General features: G+C 40.6%; 1 non-coding gene across 1 annotated transcript; it reads left to right on the top strand.

Annotated features, from left to right (window-relative positions):
• Window positions 1-264: 264 nt before the first annotated feature.
• LOC148553594 (small nucleolar RNA R71) lies at window positions 265-371 on the top strand. Its single transcript, XR_015893128.1, has one exon. It is a non-coding gene; the product is annotated as a small nucleolar RNA R71 (small nucleolar RNA).
• The last annotated feature ends 10,556 nt before the right edge of the window (window positions 372-10,927 follow it).

Here is a 10,927-nt window from a genome sequence, read left to right as displayed (position 1 = left end):
GCATCAGTAAGGTCAGCCAACTGCTTGGTAATTAGCTTGTTTTGGGCCAGCAGTGCATCCACGTTGTTCAGCTCCATCACTCCTCTAGTGTTGCCTCTTTCAGAAGCATGGAAGTAGTCATTCTCAGCAACACTCTCAATGACATCTATGGCTTCTTCAATGGTCTTTTTCTTGTTCAGAGATCCCCCTGATGAGTGGTCTACTGCCTTCTTTGATTTATAGGAAATACCCTCATAGAAAATGTGTAACTGCACCCATTCGTTGAACATATCTGGTGGGCACCTTCTTGTCAAGTCCTTAAACCTCTCCCATGCTTCATATAGAGTTTCACCATCTTGTTGCCTGAAGGTCTGTACCTCGGCTCTCAACCTATTGATCCGTTGAAGAGGATAGAATCTCGCCAAGAATTTGTTCACCACATATTCCCAGGTTGTTAAACTCTCCTTCGGGAAGGATTCCAGCCATTTGGATGCTTTGTCCTTAAGTGAGAAGGGAAATAAAAGCAGTCTATAGGTGTCGGGATGAACACCATTAGACTTCACAGTATCACATATCCTCAGGAATGTGGTTAGATGTTGATTGGGGTCTTCTTGGACACTTCCTCCGAATGAACAGTTGTTCTGAACCAGGGTGATGAGCTGTGGCTTTAGTTTAAAGTTATTGGCATGTATGGTTGGCTTTTGGATGCTACTTCCACAGTTTCTTGGGTTTGAATTTATGTAAGATCCCAGAACTCTTCTCTCTTGTCTAGCATGATGCACTAGACCTTCTCTGCCATGGTTGTGAGCTTCTTCTTCATGATGGTTCTCCATATTCTCATCCATGTTTGGTTCAAAATACTCCTCCTCATCCTTAGCACTAACGACTCTCTCTCCTTTTGCTTCCCTCCTTAATCTAAGGAAGGTCCTCTCAGGTTCAGAATCAAAAGAAGTTGAAGCCCCGCTTCTTCTACCTGTCATACAACCAACAAGGCCAAAGCAAAAGGGAGATAGATGCAGGAAGTATTCTTGTCAGAAATGCTGTTAGTGTGAGTGATACAATATATCAAACAGTTAGTGGGTTAGTGAACTGAATTGTAACAAATAAGAAAACACTACAAATGGGTAATGGGTAAAGGAAAGAAAATAACTACAATTGAAAGTAAATCACTCAAATGAAATTAAATCAAACAAAAGAAAATGCTCAATCTAGGTAATCAACTAATTTAATCATTGTTGATACAAAATCAATCCCCGGCAACGGCGCCATAAACTTGATGCACGAAAACTTGTCTCTCAACAATTTTCCCTCGGCAAGTATACCGAATTGTCGTCAAGTAAAAACTCACAATAGAGTGAGGTCGAATCCCACAGGGATTGATTGGTCAAGCAACTTTAATGGAAATTTGATTTAAGTAAAATTTGATTTGAGAATTGCAAGAAATTAAATGGCCGAAAAGTAAATAACAGGAAATGTAAATGCTGGAATTAAAGAGCAAAATGTAAATGGCGAAAAGTAAATTGCAGAATCTTAAATGGGAATTTGGGGAAATGAACATAAAAGTGAATGGCAGAAAGTAAAGAGAATGGGTAAGATCAGAAGTGGGGAGTTCATTGGGCTCAGGAGATGTTGTATTCTCCGGATCAAGTTCATTTTCATGTCTTCCTCAATCAATGCATTCATTAATCTCCTTGGCAATCTTAAGTGATTGGATCCCAATTCCTTGGTAATTCAATCTCTCAAACCTTGATCAATAGCCAATTCCTTGGTCTAATTGCTCATGAGAAGAGATGAAGTGTGGTCACTGATTATACCACATGTATTCCCAAATCAAAGTGTTGGTAGGATTATATGTCACTATATCCATCCAAACCCCAATTTGGTCCAACATGAGAAAGCATTTCTAGCATGATCTCTTCATTCCTCTTCCAAGGTTCCGAAGAGATCCAAGTATGAATAGCTTCTTTTCCAAGACAACTACCCAATTGGATGAAGATTGAAAGCTTTCTAGTAAAATCAAGAGAAAAGAAAGAAGAAGAATAATGAAAACTATTATTGATCCATCAAATTACAACGGAGCTCCCTAACCCAATGAAAGGGATTTAGTTGTTCATAGCTCTGGGAATGGAAAGAAAAGATGGAAAATACATTCTCAAAGTAAAACTAAAAATGCAAAGAAAGTAAAATTATACAGAGAGTAGTTCTCCTAATGCCCCCTTTTCCAAAACTCCTCTAGTTCAAAACTACCCCAATATATACCACTCTTCTGATCTTCTAGTTAGCTCTTCAAGTCCTTGGAGATGGGGCTTTGGATCTTGAGTTGAAGCAGTTTGGAATCTTCAGTGGGCTCAGCTTTACTTGTAGAGAAAGTGTGAAGTAGGCATGAACTTTAGCTAGGACGTTAGTGGCGTTAACGTAAAGAAAGGATTTTACTTTCCCGTACGCATATCCTATAGATTATGAGTACGGGAAATTGACTATTTCATGAATCAAAAAAGGCCGTGGATCATTCTTCAGGAGACTCACTCAACAAGAAGAAAACCATTGAAGAAGCCATAGATGTCATCGAGACTGTAGCTGAAAATGAGTATAACTAATGTTATACTCATTTTCTCACGTTAGAGTCCACGTTAGTATAACTAACGTGGCTCTTAACGTGGGTATGCCTTAGCCTCAAGAGCACTAGTGACACTTACCTTTGTCACTAACGCTCCAAACGCCCCTTCTCACGTTAGTGCCCCACGTTAATTGTCTTAACGTGGTGGTGATTGCCATCTCCAACGTTAGTGACAAAGGTGAGTGTCACTAACGTTGACTCATCATTTCTTTCCTCCATGTTAGCTTTCACATTAATGCAATTAACGTGGCAAATAACGTGGCTCATAGTGGCTTAGTCTAACGTTAGTGACAAAGGTGAGTGTCACTAACGTTGGCGATTCCTTGCTCCTCCCATGTTAGAGTTCACGTTAATGTAGTTAACGTGACTCTTAACGTGGCCAATTGGGCTTAGTCCAACGTTAGTGACAAAGGTGAGTATCACTAACGTTGGCATTGTCTTCTCTTTCCTCGTTAGAGTTCACGTTAACTGAGTTAACGTGACTCTTAACGTGGCTAATTGCCAATTTGGAGCGTTAGTGGTATTCACTTTTACCACTAACACTGGAGCTCCCTTTCTCTCCACGTTAACTACCACGCTAACGTAGTTAATGTGGCAATTAGTATGGGCCATGATGGTTTTGAAGGCGTTATTGGCAATCACTTTTCTCATTAACGTTGCAAGTTTATTCCCATTCCACGTTAGTGGTCACGTTAATTAGATTAATATGGCTACCAACGTGGCTCTTCCTTGCTTCCTTTGTCTTGAAATCAAGCAAATAAAGTGCATCAAAGCTCTAATCCAAGTTATGAGACATGCATTATCCAATTTGTCATTCAATTCATGCATAATTCGCATAAGATCACATGAAATTCACAATGTTTACTTAAATCAAGATGTAAGTGATTATCTACCCAAAACTTGCTTATTTACTAAGAAAATGCATGAAACTACCCTAAAACAGTAAAGAAAAGGTCAGTGAAACTGGCCAAAATGCCCTGGCATCAAAGACCATCTTTTCTTCATGCAATCTCAATAGTAGTTCCCTTTTTTGCACATCGATGATGGCTCCAGTAGTAGCTAGAAATGGCCTTCCTATGGATGATTGATGTGTTGGCCTCTTCTTCTATATCCAGCACAACAAAATCAACTGGGAAAATGAATTCCCCCACTTTTACTAACAAGTCTTCCACCACCCCATGTGAAAACTTAAATGTTCTATCAGCCAATTGGAGTGCCATTCTTGTTGGCTTGGCTTCCTCAATCTTCATCCTTCTCATCATGGTTAAGGACATGAGATTTATGCTAGTTCCCAAGTCACACAAAGCTTTCTCAATAGTGATATCCCCTATGATGCAGGGGATTTGGAAACTCCCTGTGTCTTTCAGTTTTTGAGGAAGCTTCTTTTGTATGATGGCGCTGCATTCCTCAGTTAATAATATGGTCTCTTTTGTCTCCCAGTTCCTCTTTCTTGTTATAAGCTCTTTCAAGAATTTGGCATAGAGTGGCATTTGTTCTAATGCCTCAGCAAATGGTATGTTAATTTGGAGCTTCTTGAAGATCTCTAGGAACTTAGAGAATTGGCCATCCTTCCCACTTTTTCCCAGCCTTTGTTGGTATGGTGCTTTTGGCACATAAGGCTTCAGGACTGGTTTTGGTGAAGGTGGAGCAGGGGTATCTTCTTCATCCTTATTCCCATGCTTTTCTGCAACTTTCTCTTTATGGTTGTCTTTGCTTGGGGTCCCTTCCTCCACAGCTTTCCCGCTTCTCAGTGTAATGGCCTTGCATTCTCCTCTTGGATTGGCCATGATATCACTGGGAAATGTGTGTGTGGGCAGTGGGATTTGCTTGGATAAGATCCCCACTTGTACTTCCAACTTTGAGATTTCTACGCCTTGATTTTTTAGATTTGACCTGTATTCTTCTTGATTAGCGTCTATCCTTCTTTTAGTCTATGCTTGTCTCTCCATAAGGGTGGAAACTGCTCCTGTAATCTGTGATGATAGTTGTGCTATTGCAGCCTCCATCCTCTCAAAGTTGCTTTTGATTTCACATGGTTGCATAGTTGAGGGTGGTGTGTCTTGATTGAGGTTGTTGTGTATTGGTTGGTTGCTATGGTATGATGTGTTTTGTGAGTTATGGTAGGGTTTATGATTTCCTGTTTGATGGTTGGTGTTGTGAGTGGAATATTGATTTGATGGATAAGGTTTGTTGTGGTCCTGGTTGTGGCTTTATTGGTTTCCCCACCCAAAATTTGGGTGGTTCTTCCAACCTGGGCTGTATGTCTTAGAGTGTGGGTCATATGGTGGTCTGGATGAGTTGTTCACATAATTAGCTTGTTCTCAGTCACCTTCAGATTCTGGTGCAGTCCCTTCTTGTTGAGGAGTTTGGTCTTGAATGACTGAGACTTGATTAGCCTCCATCCTTTTGGTTAAGGCTGCTATTTATGCTACAATTGCCTTGTTCTGAGCTAATAAGGCATCTACAAAAGTTGAGTTCTAGCACTCCTTTCTTCTGAGTCCTTTCTAAAGCATAGAAATACTCATTTTCAACTACAGTCTCGATGACATCTATGGCTTCTTCAATGGTTTTCTTCTTGTTGAGTGAGCCTCCTGAAGAATGATCCACTACCTTTTTTGATTCATAGGATAGCCCTTCATAGAAAATGTGTAGTTGTACCCACTCATTGAACATTTCTGAAGGTTTGCACCTCAGCTCTCAGCCTGTTGATTCTTTATGGAGGGTAAAATCTTACAAGGAATATATTCACGACCTCCTCCCATGTAGTTAGGCTATCCTTGGGAAATGATTCCAACCACTTTGCTGCCTTATCTTTGAGTGAGAAAGGGAACAAGAACAGTTTGTAGATGTCAGGGTGTACCCCATTGGACTTTACAGTATCACATATCCTCAAGAATTTGTTGAGATGTTGATTAGGGTCTTCTTGGGTACTTCCCCCATATGAGCAATTATTCTGAACAAGTGTGATGAGTTGAGGCTTCAGCTCAAAATTATTAGCATGAATTGTTGGCTTTAGGATGCTGCTGCCACAATTTCCTAGATTTGGGTTGATGTAGGAGCCTAAGACTCTCCTTTCTTGCCCAGTGATAAACCCATATTTTATGATATATTTTGTGCCTAATTTAAGTGATTTATTCAATCCTTCACTCACTTATTCATATTAATTGCATGGTTTTACCTTCCCTTCCTTATTATGTGATGTATGTGAAAAACATGTTTTCTACGCTTTAAAAGTAATTATTTTAATTACCCTTTACTTCCATTCGATGCCGTGATTCATGTGTTGAGTAGTTTCAGATCTTCTAAGGCAGGAATGACTTAAAGGATGGAAAGGGAACATACAAAAATGGAAGGAAATCACAAAATGGAGTTTTTGAAGAAACTGGCAGTGACGCGATCGCATGGACGACGAGACCGCATGCCAGCGCGAAATGGTAGTGTCGCGACCGCGTGATTGACGCGATCGCGCGCCTTGAGCAAAACGCATATGACGCGGACGCATGATTGAAGCGACCTCTTGGCAAGGAAAACTCCAATTGACGCGACCGCGTGACCCACGCGGACGCGTGACAGAGGCCACACACCAAAAATTACAGAAAATGCTCCCAGCGATTTCTGAAGCCCTTTTTGGCCCAAATCCAAGTCCAGAAGGCACAGATCAGAGGTCATGAAGTGGGGGAATGCATCCATTCAAAAGAGGGTCTCCAATTAGTTACTTTTCATGAATTAGATGTAGTTTTGAGGGAGAGGTTCTCTCCTCTCTCTTTTAGGATTTAGAATTAGGATTTCGTTTGCTTTCAGGATTATCTCTTTTTATCAGGTTCAACATTTCTTTTTATTACTTATTTTCTCAATTTAATTTATGAACCCTTCTATGTTACAGATAATTCCTTTGATCAATGTTATTTGAGGTATTTCAGTTTATGATTGCTTTCCTTTATTTACATTATTGTTATTTCCAATCTGAAGACATTTTTACTCTAGCAGATTTACTTTTCCCCTTTTGGTCTTGGTTAAGAAATCAGTAACTCAGGAGTTATCAAACTCAACATGATTGATAATTGTTATCTTTTGCTAATTGAATTGAACTTCAATAATCCCAATCTTTCCTTAGGGATTAACTAGGATTTGAAGATCAAACTAATTAGTCACTTGACCTTTCTTTGCTTTGAGCAAAGGCTTTCATCATCATTGATAAGGATAACTAGGATAGGACTTCCAATTTCTCATACCTTTCCAAAAGTGTGTTTTACAGTTATTTATTTATTTTATAGTCTTTTACTTATTTTAATTGCAATTTAATTTACTTGTTCCTCATCTTCGAAACCCCAATTTACAATCTTCATAACAAATAATAAGAACATACTTCCCTGCAGTTCCTTGAGAAGACGACCCGAGGTTTGAATACTTCGGTTATCAATTTTTAAGGGGTTTGTTATTTGTGACAACCAAAACGTTTGTAAGAAGGGATTTCTGTTGGTTTAGAAACTATATCGACAACGCGACTATTTTTATAAAATTCTTTACTAGCAAAAAATCCTAACGTCACCCAGCATGATTGCCAGCTTCCTCTTCAACATGGTAATGTGCTTCTTCTTCCATGGTGGTTTCTAGATTTTCCTCCACTAGTTCCTCTCTAACTATGCCTTTGCCTCTTGCTTCCCTCTTTCGCCTAAGGAAGGTCCTCTCAATTTCACTATCAAGGGGAGATGAAGTCTCTCCTCTTCTACCTGTCATACACTTAGCAATTAACCAGCAAAGAACAAATGAAGTAAAAAAAAATCTTGTTGAGATTAGTGGTTAGCTTTGTTGATGCAATTAATTGAACAATTAGAAGAGTGGAAATATGGATGATGGGTAACTAAAATAATCAAAAAAAGAAAGAAATAGAACTCAGAGAGAGATTAAAGAAAAACAAAAAGTGCCAAAAAAATAAAATAACAAGGAAATTAAATTGCTTAATCTAACTCTTCAATCAATTTAATCACTATCAAATTTAAGCCAATCCCAAGCAACGGTGCCATAAAACTTGATGAGTCCAATTCACACCCCCATTCAAAAATGGTGAATCAGTCTTTTGGCAAGCGCACTAAAATTATCGTCAAGTAATAACCCACAGTGGAGTGGGATCGTATCACAGAGATTGGCAAATTCAAGCAGTTTAAATTGATTCATGAATTAGTCAAGCAGAACAAGTAGATTGTGATTTACAGAATCATAAATGACTTGAAAGTAAATGGGAGTGGGGGATCGCTGAATGTAAAATTAAGCTATAAAGAAAGGAATAGATAAGAATGGGGAAATTCATTGAGATCAGGAGATGTTGTCTCTTTGGATCAAGTTTAGCTTACATCCTCTTCAATCATGCAACTCATTGACCTCTTGGCAATCATGATTGATTGAGCCCCAATCCCTCGGTGACTTAATCTCTCAGATCTTGATCAATAGCCAATTCCTTGGTCTAATTGCTCATGAAGAGAGATATGCTTGGTCCCTGATTATACCACACACTATCATAGGTCCAAGTAGAGGGAGGATTATATGTCACCATATCCAAAGACCAAAACCCAGATTCTACTCAAGTGTGAAAAGGGATTTCAAGCATGGTTTCATGTTTCCTTTCCCAAGGTTCCCATGAAACCCATTTTGCATTCAATCTCTTTCCCAAGATAATTGAACACTAAGCATTAAGAACGAAATTCCTTCTAACAAATCAAAGAGAAGATGAAGAGAAGAAGGATTTCACTATCATCAATCCATCAAATACAACAGAGCTCCCCCTCTCAATGAGAGGGGATTTAGCTACTCATAGCTCAAAGAAAGTACTCAAAAGTAAAGTGTAAAAGTGGATCTAAAACTAATCTCTTTGACTGCTTGACCTCCTTCTCAGTACTCCGTGGGGGTATTTATACTACTCCTAGTAAAAATAAAAGAATTACAAAAGTGAAATAGGAAAATTACATTTTTCGAGGGAAAAGAAACTCAATAAGTGTGACTTCCCAGCTGGCGTGTGGTTGGCGCTCTAGGGGCGTGTCATGTGCTCCCTCAATTCTGGCTTTGCATAACATGCCTAGTCCCTCAAGTGACACGCTCATCTTCATAACAACCTTGGCGTGCCATGCCTTCGAGCTCAAGTGGCACGTGCTACCCTTTTTCCACTTATCTTGCTTCTGGAAACTTGAACTAGCGTGGCACACCAGGATATGGCGTGCCACGCCTTCGATACCAAGTGGCACGCCCCATGTATTTGGCCTCCTTCACCCTCTCTGGAAACTTATACCAATGTGCCACGCCTAGAGGCTGGCGTGCCACGCCCATGATCTTGCCTTGGTTCCAATAGTTGGCGTGCCACACCTCAGCCTTCAAGTGGCATGCCATAGTGAGATTCTTGGGTTGGCGTGCCACGCCTTCGACATCAAGTGGCATGCCAAGCAATTGCTTTGGTCTCTTTGTGCATTGGCGTACCACGCCTAGTCGCTCAAGTGGCACGCCCAGCCCTTGCTTTGGTCTCTTTGTGCATTGGCGTGCCATGCCTAGTCGCTCAAGTGGCACGCCTAAGTGAGATTGAGAGGTTGGCATGCCATGCCTTCGACCTCAAGTGAACGCCCAGTCTTCAATTGCCTTCAGTCTCGTCTCTGGATTATTGTACCAACGTGCCACGCCATGCTGCTCAAGTGGCACGCCCATACATTTGTGAACTCTTCAAGATTGGCGTGCCACGCCTAGATCCTCAAGTGGCACGCCCAAGTGACTTTTTGGAGCTGGCGTGCCACGCCTTCGATACGAAGTGGCACGCCATAGTGAAGGTTGTTCTTGGAGTGGTGAGTTGGCGTGCCACGCCCCTTAGCTCAAGTGGCACGCCCATAATAGATGATGGGTTAGGCGTGCCACGCCCTTGCTGTGTTCTCCATTGTTGCTCTTTGGAACTTTGTACTAGCGTGCCACGCCCAGTCCCTGGAGTGCCACGCCCACATCCATGCTTGAACTTCTCCTCTGGAATTTAGTACTAGCGTGCCACGCCAGTGCACCTTTGTGGAGTTTGCTCCCAAGTGGCATGCCAGTTTCACACGCCCAGCTTCTTGTTGCTTTCTTCCCATTTTTGATGCCTTTTTCACCTGAAATTCAGCACAACTCATTTCAAAGTAGTGTACCATAATATTCATCAAATAATGCATGAATTGTACTGATCAAATGATATTTATGCTCTTTTATGGTCCTCTTTATGCAAGAAAGAAGGGTAGATGATGCAAGTTGGTGCACGAAATCACAATCACACTTTTGCAATTCCGCACAACTAACCAGCAAGTGCACTGGGTCGTCCAAGTAATACCTTATGTGAGTAAGGGTCGATCCCACGGAGATTGTCGGCTTGAAGCAAGCTATGGTTATCTTGTAATTCTTAGTCAGGATATCAGTAATGATTCTTAGTTTTAATTATAAAAAGTAAAAGAACATGAAATAAATACTTGTTATGCAGTAATGGAGAACATGTTGAGGTTTTGGAGATGCTCTGTCTTTTGAATCTCTGCTTTTCTACTGTCTTCTTCTTCACGCACGCAAGGCTCATTCCATGGCAAGCTGTATGTTGGTGGATCACCGTTGTCAATGGTTACCATCCATCCTCTCAGTAAAAATGGTCCAGCTACAGGTTTCGTAGGGCTAATCATCTGTCGGTTCTCACTAGTGTTGGAATAAGATCCATTGATCCTTTTGCACACTGTGACTGCGCCCAACATTTGCGAGTTTGAAGCTCATCATAGTCATCCCTCCCGGATCCTACTCGGAATACCATGCACAAGGTTTAGACTTTTCGGATCTCAAGAATGCTGCCAATTGATTCTAGCTTATACCACAAAGATTCTGATCTCACGTATTTGAATGCTCTGTTGTCAGGAGAGGCAATCAAACTCGTGAACCAGGAACCAAAGAGATACATACTTAATTTAAGGTAGAACAGAAGTGGTTGTCAGGCACGCGTTCATAGGTTGAGAATGGTGATGAGTGTCATGGATCATCACATTAATCATGGTTAAATACAAGCTAGTATTTTAGAACAGAAACAAGCGTGATTGAATAGAAAACAGAAGTAATTGCATTAATCCATTGAGACACAGCAGAGCTCCTCACCCCCAACCATGGAGTTTAGAGACTCATGCCATAGAAGATATAAGTTCTGATGTAAAATGTCATGAGTTACATAGTAAGTCTCTAAAAGTAGTTTTTATACTAAACTAGTGACCCAAGTTTACAGAAAATGAGAAAACTAAGATAGATAGTGTAGAAATCCACTTGCGAGGCCCACTTGGTGTGTGTTTGGGCTGAGAATTTAAG

Source organism: Arachis ipaensis, chromosome B7 (assembly GCF_059453495.1).
Source record: "Arachis ipaensis isolate K30076 ecotype BB chromosome B7, ASM5945349v1, whole genome shotgun sequence".
NCBI lineage: Eukaryota > Viridiplantae > Streptophyta > Magnoliopsida > Fabales > Fabaceae > Arachis > Arachis ipaensis.
The sequence above is the reverse complement of the archived record's forward strand: the minus strand, read 5'-3'. Positions and strand labels throughout refer to the sequence as shown.